The sequence below is a fragment of the Psittacula echo genome, assembly GCF_963264785.1.
Source record: "Psittacula echo genome assembly, chromosome: 3".
NCBI classification, from domain to species: domain Eukaryota; kingdom Metazoa; phylum Chordata; class Aves; order Psittaciformes; family Psittacidae; genus Psittacula; species Psittacula echo.
Genome location: NC_137736.1, coordinates 106424328 through 106435431, shown reverse-complemented (window position 1 = coordinate 106435431; position 11104 = coordinate 106424328).

Below are 11104 nucleotides of genomic sequence, written 5' to 3'. Positions count from 1 at the left end.
TGCCTCCACCAGAAGCACAGGTAAGTGAGCCAACTCACAGGTAAGTGAGACATCAGAGAAGCCACACAAGTGGTCCCTCGTGGGAGTGGCTCTTAGAGCTGCCACCTCACCCTATCACAGGTAATCCAAGCAGGTGGTGCCAAGCCTGGGGAAAACAGGCTTGTGCTGTTCATTAAGCCTTACCATGGTGCACTGGAAGAAGAACAAGGGGTTTTCTCTGTATTGCAGGCTGCAAAGTATTCCAGCAGGATGTCAACCATGTCATGACCTCTCTTTGAGGGAGGACACCTCCAGTGTGGGGAGCATCCCTGGGTGCCCCCAGGGCAAGCCCTGAGCAAGGGTAACTGTGTGGGCATAGCCTCCTCTGGGACAGGGGAGCAGAGGACATCAGAGCAAACAGGGCAGTGTTTGGGCAGCAGTGGTACAGATTTGGTCCCAGTTTTTCTCAGATGTTGGATAAGATCTGCATCTGTCTCAGCGTTTGTAGGGGTCAGGAGCTTGTAATTCCCTGCCTGGCACAGTAATACTTTTTCCTTAAATACAAACTGTGGAAACTGTGAAACTGGCATTTCCTATAGCATTTTAACAAAAATTCATAGAGAGTAATCCCCTTATTCTGAGGGGCTTAGAACTGAATTTGGTTAAATACAATAACCAGGACAATAGGTCAAGTGCTCAAAAGAAAATGTGTCACTGTCTCTGGTCAGTGTGGCAAAGTTTGTGAAACAAATACGTGTTGCAGAGGAAAGAAGGTAAAGAAACAGAAGATGGATAAAATCCCATTTCAGACCTCCAGCCCTGCCTGCGAGACATGGTTGTGAATGTGCTCTTCACAGAAGAGCAAATGCATCATACTTTTTCAAATGGGGATTATTTTCAATTGCTTTGAGGTCCATGTAGCCTCCTTACAAAGCAAAGTCAAGCACAAAAGGCAGTATCTGAAGGGAAATGTCAATGGTGAAGGAGGCTGCTAGCTGGCCTGCCCTGGGAAAGGCTTTATAACAGATGCTTGCAGGGATCCCCAGAGCAGCCCTTTTCCTTGGCTCTTGGAAGGCAGAAGAGGGTTTTTACTTCTTGGTTGTCTCTCTTCTCTATTGCATGCAAACACTGGAGGCTAAGAATGCCCAGGACTGTGATAATCCTGAGGAACCATCAGCCCTGCATGAGCAGGTGTGCTGGGGACTCAGCTAGCCGTATCCTCCCCAGCCATCCTCCTGTAAGCTGAAGTTGCTATTGGAAAGAAGTTGCCTTCAGCATCTGCAGAGAGATCTCCGGCCCCGTGATGTCTTTCGGCTGAACTCAGGTTCAGGAATGCCCACTGAAACCTTGCCCTGTCTAAAAACAAAGGGGAAAGGACCTTAAACACTCCCCAAACCCCATGGGGAGGTCAGCTGCAAACTCTGGTCCCACTCACTCCACCTCTTTGTACAGGAAAGTGTAAGAATCGAAAGTTTGACAGTTAAACACTGGGATGTTTCTGGATGGTACTGCAAAGCTAGAGAAGCTTGATAGATAAGAAGACAAAAGGATGGCACATAAGATGGCACAGGTACTAATATAAGTGCTATGTAAATAATGGTACTTTTTCTCAGATTTTGAGTCATCTCCATATGCAGAAATCTCTGTCAGGGCTGAGCCCTATTCTCAGCTCTTCTCTCTGTGGCTGCTGGACTGAGTTTCTGTCAGGAAAGAAGTTGCATCCCATGTGTCACTGCTGCTCACTTGCCTGCTGAAGCACTTGCTGAAACATTCTGCTGCCTTGGAGCTTGTCAGAGTCAATGTTACAATTTTTCCTTCTTCCACTTCATTTGCAATATCATTTTCTAGAGGACAGCACCTGACATTTAGGGCTGCTGATAAGCTCCACTGTCAATCATATCTCCACGAACCTCATTATTCTGCATCCACATGAGTGTCAGTTCCCTTTGCTTTCCTGGCTGTGGTCACACAGCTGTAGTTTTCCTCCTGGTCGTCATCTGTGGCTATGTTTTCCACCCTCACATACCTATATGCAATGAGTTTTCTCTGAAAACTACTCATTGCAGCTGTTCCAGCAGTTGAATGCCACAGGTAACATCAGCTCTACTGCAAACCAACTGCTGTTTCTTCAGTGCTGTTATCTATATGCACTCCAAGGAAATCTAGATGATACCCAGGCTGAGCTGGGCCTGCTTTCTATTTATGGTTTTTATTCTATTTTGGCAGTTCCCAGCTCTCCCAGGAGAAGATGCAGAGAAAGACATTTGCATACCTGTAGCTGCTCCAGCAATGCGGGCTTGACTCAGCCAGGATTTGACCATGCTCTGTATTTCCTGATTGCCATTTACAATGCATCCTTGGCTGTAAGACCTCAAAAGAAGTGATTCTAGCAGAAACCTACTTTCTGTTAAAAAACTACTCTGTTCTTCTCCTCTGTTTGATTTATCCCAGGTCTAAACAGTGGTAGCTGGAAAGAATGGGGTGTAGTTTCTTACTGCTGATTTGCAAAGCCCTGGTGAAAATCACGCAAGTAGGAGCTGAAATGGCTGTCTTTGGGTGTGATTTTACAACCTACTCTGACCATTGTGTTGCTAGCAACCTGTATAATGGCAATGTCGAGCAGGTCTGGTAATTTCTATAACATTGAAAACACCTCACTGCAATACCATCTCATAGCTGACCTGCCTAAGTCCCCAGAACAGTCTTGGCCACCCAGCAGCATGAAAACTTTCAAATGCAAAGCTCCAGTTCTGAAAGCATTTGGGTTTTCCTGTTCACCACACAGCAACATTCAGTGCTGTGTAGCACCTTCAGCCCTTACTTCGGCTAGTGTGAGTAAAACATACGCAGCCATATTCCCCCTTCCCACTAATAACATGCTCCTGAAGAGCATGAATGTTAGCCATGCAATGGATAATGAAGCATCTTTTCCCATCAGAATCAATGAGCAGATCACTGTTTGAGAAGATCTTGGCTGCTTTGTCTGAGAGACTGAGCTCCCAAGCATTATCCTCCATTTCTGTCCTTCACACTGAATCGACTTGACTGACCTAAATTCATCTAAGGAAACTGATGCCTTCATTCTCATGGATAAAACAGCCAAGACAGTGGACTGCCTGTGTCGTCCCCCCCCCCATGTGATGGCAATCGTGCTTCTGCCTCTTCATCTTTTACATCATTTTACACTGCTCTTGTGTATGCAAGCTGTATTTCTGAAGTCCCTGACACATCCTCCTCTGTTTCATTAATTTTAAGGGAAAAACTACTTTACCATCCAGTGAATTCAGTCATTTCTGCAGTGAGACTAAATGCTTGATGTAAATTTTATGAGATCATTCTTGCTACTGCTTTTTAATAGTCACATTTTCCTCCTTCTCTCCCTCCTCAGAAGAAGAATTAAGAGTCAATCAACATGAAGGATGGAGAACACAGTAGTGAGGACAGTTGGTAGAGCAGGGGCTTGAATGATCAGTGGTGTATCTATCTCCAAAGTGATGAGTAAGGATGTGACAGACAAAGGGGTGCTGCTGAGCTGCTGGAGGACAGCTGGGTGCATGCGTATCTCTAACTTAACTTACAGTTAAATTTAGGTCCAGGTCCTTCTTCCTACCCATGGTTGGTATACCCCTGAACAGGGGTATATCTCTGCTTTCTGTACGTGTAGTTCTCTTCTCTCTTTGGTGATCATACAGGACAGCTTCACTACACACGTCCTTTCTCTCTGTCTTTTGTTTCTGTGTGTTCCTAGGCAGCTAGAGTGGCAAGATGGCTGGCAATGTTATCTTACACAAGGACTGTTGCACTCCACAGTCTGCAGCCCCTTCTGCTGCTTCTGCTTCCTTATTCATGGAAGTGCAATTGTTTGTTCTAAAGTCATTTCTTTGAAATTACAAATTACATCTCAGTTCTCTGTGCCAGCCTGCAGTGTGGGCTGTGAGTTCTAACACTCAGGCTGTGGTTTCACAACTGATGCTGGGTGGAGCAGGAGCTACCACTGGCCATCCTTCCCCCCCCCGCCTGCCTCTTCCCTCCCATTCCTTGTGTAGCCCTCTGGCTGTGCACACAGGGAGAGAGGGGAGTTGGTCTGGGCATTGGGTAGGGAAGGTTTTCTGGGCAACCAGCTGCCCTTTAGCAAGCAGAGCTGCTTGATACAGCTGAGTGAATCTACATGTTTCTGCCAAAAGCTGAAGTCCTTCTCTTCACTCCATGTCCTTCTTTCCCATTCCTGCTCTCCCCACCCCATGTATCAATGCTGGCACTCACTGAGCCCCTTCATGGGGCATTTCAGTTTATTGACCTGGCAAAAAATAAGCTCCCACTTCCAAAGGCTGGCTGTGATGCTGAGACAGCCCTCAGCCCACTCACTCAGCTGATGGCTCTGAGGGTCTTGCCTCCTGCCCTCCATCCCCAGTAGTACGCTGCAGCCCTGTTGCTGATGCAACTCAATACACTAACTCAGGAGAAGGTGGATCGCTTGATGGTTCTCCTGGGATGTGACCATCCTGTTGTCTTAGACACTGCTATTTGAATAGGAATCATCTGGATCTAAGGACTCTTCACTTTCTGTGGTTCAAAAGACACTAGGTGCAGGTCTGCAAACGGATTGGTGGCTATGTATATGCGTTTGCACATATGTTTGTGTACACATGCATGTATGCAACTCCATAAATCCATGAGAATTCATAAAATGCACACTCACACTGCTCAGGCTATCACAACAGCTGCATTTTCCTCAACTGTAATGTTCCCTCAATACAAATTGGAAAAAAATGAAAGAACTGTCTGTACATTACTTGTATTGTGCAATCCTTTCTCATGATGATTAGAAATTATGCACACAAAAAGTCACAGTATCACAGTATCACAGTATGTTAGAGATTGGAAGGGACCTCAAAAGATCATCTAGTCCAATCCCCCTGCCAGAGCAGGAACACCTAGATAAGGTTACACAGGAATGTGTCCAGGCGGGTCTTGAATGTCTCCAGAGAAGGAGACTCCACAACCTCCCTGGGCAGCCTGTTCCAGTGTTCTGTCACCCTCACTGAGAAGAAGTTTCTTCTCAAGTTTAAGTGGAACCTCTTGTGTTCCAGTTTATACCCATTACCCCTTGTCCTATCATTGTTTGCCATTGAGAAGAGCCTGGCTCCATCCTCATGATACTCCCCCTTTATATATTTATATACACTAATAAGGTCCCCCCGCAGTCTCCTCTTCTCCAAACTATAGAGACCCAGCTCCCTCAGCCTTTCCTCATAAGGGAGATGCTCCACTCCCTCAATCATCTTTGTCGCCCTGCGCTGGACTCTCTCCAGCAGGTCCCTGTCCTTCTTGAACTGAGGGGCCCAGAACTGGACACAATATTCCAGATGCGGTCTCACCAGGGCAGAGTAGAGGGGAAGGAGGACCTCTCTCGACCTACTGACCACCCCCCTCCTAATACACCCTAGGATGCCATTGGCCTTCTTGGCCACAAGGGCACAGTGTTGGCTCATGGTCATCCTGCCATCCACTAGGACCCCCAGGTCCCTCTCCCCTACACTACTCTCTAACAGGTCGTTCCCCAACCTATACTGGAACCTGGGGTTGTTCCTGCCCAGATGCAGGACTCTACACTTTCCCTTGTTATATTTCATCAAGTTTCTCCCTGCCCAACTCTCCAGCCTGTCCAGGTCCCGCTGGATGGCAGCACAGCCTTCTGGCGTGTCAGCCACTCCTCCCAGCTTAGTGTCATCAGCAAACTTGCTGACAGTACACTCAATTCCCTCATCTAAATCATTGATGAATATATTAAATAATACTGGTCCCAATACTGACCCTTGAGGCACTCCACTAGATACAGGCCTCCAACTGGACTCCGCCCCATAGACTACAACTCTCTGGCTTCTGTCCTTCAGCCAGTTCGCAGTCCATCTCAGCAACTCAGTCTCCTTACTGCAGGCTCTCCTTCTGGAGGCGACCATATTGGTCAGCAGTCTGGGACACCAGCAACAGGGTCCACAACACAACCTGCTTGTTCCTCCCTGCGCCTGGTGGGCAGCGACCGGTCGCTGCCCTCCCAAAGGCTCTTTCAAGGCAAGGGGCAGGGGTGCGGTCGCCGTTACCTATCATCCAAGCAAGTGTGCTCAATTATATTTACTCAGATAGGAAGTCGATGTGTTGAGCAAGCTGCCATTTTTATCTGACCGCAATTACTCTTCTTCATGGTTGGGATTCTTTGGGTCTCATGGGACAGATTTCTTCCATGGTGTCATTCACAAGAGCTCACATCAGACTGCTTTATCATCTGTCTGCAGTGTTTCACTGCTGTTATCTAGCAGTAACACAGCTCAGAGATGCAACTATTGTGATCCCAGAAGACTTTGAATTTATGGCTTAAAATAATCCAAGCCATTTGAAAAGAGTATTTGAAGTCATCCTCACCATTTGGTTATACTCTACTCAAGAATGAGCTGGTTATTACTGTTAGCATGCCTAATGCAATATGTTTTTGCAGGATTTTTAGTCACTAGTAATTTGAGTGTACAAGATAGTCCTCATACTCTGAATGAAAGAGCAATCGATTTCTTAGATGAAGTTGATATTATTCTGGCAAGACTGTTTTCTTTAATGATAAATTTGTCCTGGCTACAGCCTTTCATTAAATTAACCAGCCAAGATTCACAGATAAGAAAATAAATTGGTTTAACCGTAACTTAAATAGAGCTCCACTACATCTTTACAGCTCAGGTTCATTTGGAGGGCTTGTGACAAGCCAGTTTCTCCCCTGATGAGAAGAGTAGCAGTGTCAAAGCCAGCTCCTCGGTGTTTATTGAAGCACAAGAGTTGTCCCACTTTAGTTACACTGATAACAGTCTAAGTGACAGTCACCTCTCGTGTCAATGCAATAGGCTTATGTTGTTACAGCTATTCAAGACCAGAAGATACCTAAGTCAGTATCAGACAGCTTCATTCGGGGACAAGTTTGTCCCAGCACTTGAGTTTTAGCTGATGTAACTGAAGTTTAAGATGGTGCTTAAATAAAAATAGCTAGTAAGTCTACTGTAATTACCTAAATTAAAAACAAACAAACAAGAAAAAAACCCCCTCAAATCAAACCTAACAAACAAACAAAATCCACAGCATATTTTCAACTGCAATTATTTTGCTGGTAAAATGTGTGTGGGCCAGACCTGGAAGGCTAAGGAAAATTTCCCTTTGGAGACAGTAGCTTCAGTATCTTCCCCAGCCAGAACTAGGCACTGGGCTGCAGGCAGGCTGCCAGCTCTGGGCCTCTGCGTGTCTGTGCCCCAGCAGCAGCCCCAATCCCTTCTCCCTGCCTGCAGCAGGCTCTAGTTGTCACCTTGCTGCTGACTTACCACGGGGGAGCCAGGCAGCTCTCAGCTTTCCTTTCTTTGTGCCTTCAGCAGTGCTTGTGCTCCCGGAATGCAGCCCAGCAGCTGCTCTGTGGACCCTCCGTCCTCCCTGGTACAAACCCCTTTTAAAAGTCTTCTGGAGCTAATAGTCTCAATATGATGCAGCTTTATATAAGCAGGAGGGGGGCTATTTTCTTTTCCTCTGACTTTCATTGTTCCCAGATAATCTGCCAAACCAAACACCAATTGTGCCTCTGCGTCTCTGCCTCTTTTTTCTGCAAAGAAATAAGCCTTGTACAGCCTTCTGGGATCACCAGCTTTGTGTTTACCACTAAGACAAACAGAGTCAGGAACTGCTGTCTGATCCCAAGGCCGAGTGACACAGACTGGCTATATCCGTGCTGCACAGTGCTTGATCCTGGTCTCCCATCTGGTGCCAGTGTAGCCCTAAGAGATATTTGCCTTCTTTTTCTTTCTTTCTTTTTTTTTTTTTTTTTTTAACTTACGCTGTCTGAACTAATGCAATAGCTGTGCTGCAGTTCTCAGCAATGGTGTCTTATTGCATGAAATGGGGTTTGTGTTGCATGGATTGGGATGGGGCAGGAGGGAAGTTTGTGGGTACAAAACCTCCTGAGACAGAGCTGTAAGACTGTGTAGGATGAAGGAAACAAGAAGCAGTGCAGTCCCATGTCTGCTGCTTGCTGCGAACAGTCCCTCCTGTGTGCTGCTCCCCAGGCTGTGCCCTGGCATTGTTTGGACGTGCTGGGCTATGTGGCATTGGCCAAGACTGTGTGCATGTTTAAACATAGGGGAGGAAGCCTGGATGCACAGCAAAAGGTGCCTCCACTGTGCCTCTTATGACAGGATGGGAAACTTTGGGGGGCTCACTGGGTCAACCATGACCAAGGCATGTGGTATCTTCGTTCTCCAGTTCCATTCAGGGCCATATCCAGCCCTGTGTGCTCACAGGCAGACTACCCCTTCTCTGGGCCACGGGTTCCTCACTGCTTTCTATTTCCAGGTCCATGTGTGAGGCTATTCTGCCACCTCTCTGTAGCTTCAGCAGCTTGTTCTAAATACATCAACAAAGTGGTTTTATCGGCTTAAAACTGTGCTTGGAACTGCTCTGTCTACATTTATAAAAGCCACCTACTGCTTCAGTTTCCCATCATTTTCTTTTACTCTTTACAGCATAAGTAACATTTTCTTGTAACCCCTTTTGTTGGAGTCGCATAAGAAATCTTCCACTGTACACTTGTATGGGCTACAAATCTCTCTTCCAAATGTTGAAGAAGAGCAAGTTTATGTGAATTATCTACAGCAGATAATTTCACTTCTGCACAGAATCTAAAAATAAAGCGGAGCCCACATTCTACAGCTAAGTAGCTTTTAATTAGGTGTGATAATAGCATGAATTATCTTTTAGAGTGCAATAGCTCTGTGATCAGAAGTCAAGTGCTGGGAGTGATAATTGTTAGCAAAAATGTTCTACCGAGGGAAGAAACTCAATGTTGGCATGTTTGGGTTTTGGTTTTTTTTAAATATAATAGGTCTTGGCAGGCCAGTTAATATTTTGTGTGAATTTGGGCTTTCTCAGTTGTTGTCCCTGTTTTAATACAGCCAGTAAGTCCTTTCAAGTACTATTGTAAAAAAAAGGGCAGTGAAAGCCTGTAAGTCCCCATCAGGAGTTGTTTCATGGTGATACCTTTGGACAAGGCAAATGTCATTGCTACTTTCTGAAAATGAATGTCTGAGGTGCTGGATGGTTTTGTTCACTTCCTCATTATTGCAACCATAGATAACCTCAGGGTTTGAACATAAACAACATTCAGAATTGTGAACTGAGGTAAGAACACATCTTCTGTCCTGCCTGCTCTGCTGATGGATGGAAAGCTCTGGCAGGCAGGTTCATGTCATAAACAACCACAGCTAAACTTGCTGGTGCCTGGCTCATGCAGGTCCTCATCCTTTGTGTCAGCCAGAGGAATGCTCTCACTGACTTCACCAGTTTAGATGCTTTATGTTCATTGTCTTTGTAACTCAAGCATAACACTTAGTCAGCCTGGTAGGGCTGGGGGTGTGGAACACAGTTTATTTTTCAGCAGCGAAGGCAAACCTTACAGGAAGGTCCTTTAAGGATAAGAGAGTCACTTGTGGTGCTGCAGGGATGGTAGTTGGCACTTCAAACTGCAGACAGATGCAAGCGCAGTGTGTTTGAGCACAGGCAGAAAGAAGGAAGTTATGCATGCCTAGGAAATATGGATATATCCTTGATAGTGACTGTCCTGCCACACGAGGCTCTAACATCAGCCTGATCAGACAGGCACTGGGTGAGGGAAGTCTTTCCACAATGCCATACTAGATCCCCACAGCCAAAGGGCCAGTCTGGAGCTGGGGTGCAGACCATGGATATTTCTGCATCGGTCGCACCAGCTTCCCAGTCACTTGCTGTCTTTTGCCTCTATGTGTTAGTCCTGAGCTCCTGGCTCCTCTCCTGGTGTTGTGGGGTCTCCCTGGCAGGAGGATGCTGTGCAGCATCTGGCTGGCCTCACAAACTGAGAACCCCTTCACCACTCCCTCCTGAGCAGACCTTTATGCATTTGCCTAGGGGACTTCATAAAAATTAATTGAGTTGCCCAGCATTAGACACAGGTCATAAAACTCCCATCTGATCTCGTGCCTGCTGCTGATTTTAACAGCTGATTGAAACAATGAGTGCTAGCTTGTCAGGAATATAACAACACACAAACAGAGAGCTGCAATACAGGCGAGTGGGTGTAGATAATAAAGACCCTCTGCCTGTATCACAAAGCTTGCTTCCTGAATCCCTGGGCAAGAGTTCAAGCATAGCAAATGATGGTGATGACAGTTTGAGCTACACATTTTGCTGGGAAGCAGGTCTGTGTGCCTGCTTATTTATTTCTTCATTTTCTTGCTCATGTTTGAGTGAATATGAAATCAGCTTGGAGCAAGAAAGAGCTAGAGTGTGGCTGGGCAAGGAACCATTGTCGTGATGGTTCACCTTGATAAATCACCTTGCCATGATAAAGGCCCTTTCAGTCTGATGTCATTTGTGGCACTGTTCTGCCTTTCCTGGCAGACGCTGAGCTATATCTATATTCCCAGGCAAATCTTCATTCATTAATCCATCTGTTTTCTTACGGGGTGCTCATTTGCACACAGCAATTCCCAGGAACACCAGGCAGAGCCAGAAGCATCCACAAATGCAGGCACAGGAACTTTCTGTGTTATATGTATCATAGAACCATAGAATCGTAGTATCATTGAATTGTTTGGGTTGGAAGGGACCTCCAACGGTCATCTCGTTCAAGCCCCCTTCACATGAGAAGGGACATCTTCAAATAAATCAGGTCGTCCAAAATCACATCCAGCCTGGCCTTGAACGTCTTCAGGGATGGTGCATCCACCATCTCTTTGGGCAACCATGCCAGCATTTCACCATTCTCATTGTAAAGGAGGATGTAAAGAAAAAAAGGATTTTTTCCTCACATCCAACCTGAATCTCTCCTCTTTTAGTTTAAAAACATTACCTCTCATCCTATCACAACAGACCCTGCAAAAGTTTCTCCCCATTTTTCTATAGGCCCTTTTTAAGTACTAAAAGGCCACAAGAAGGTCTCCTCAGAGTCTTCTCTTTTCCAGGCTGAAAAACCCCAACTCTCTCAGCCTTTCCTCATAGGAGAGGTACTTCATCCCGATGGTCTTTTCTGTGGCCTTTCTCAGGACCATCTCCAAGACAGTACCCCAAGTGG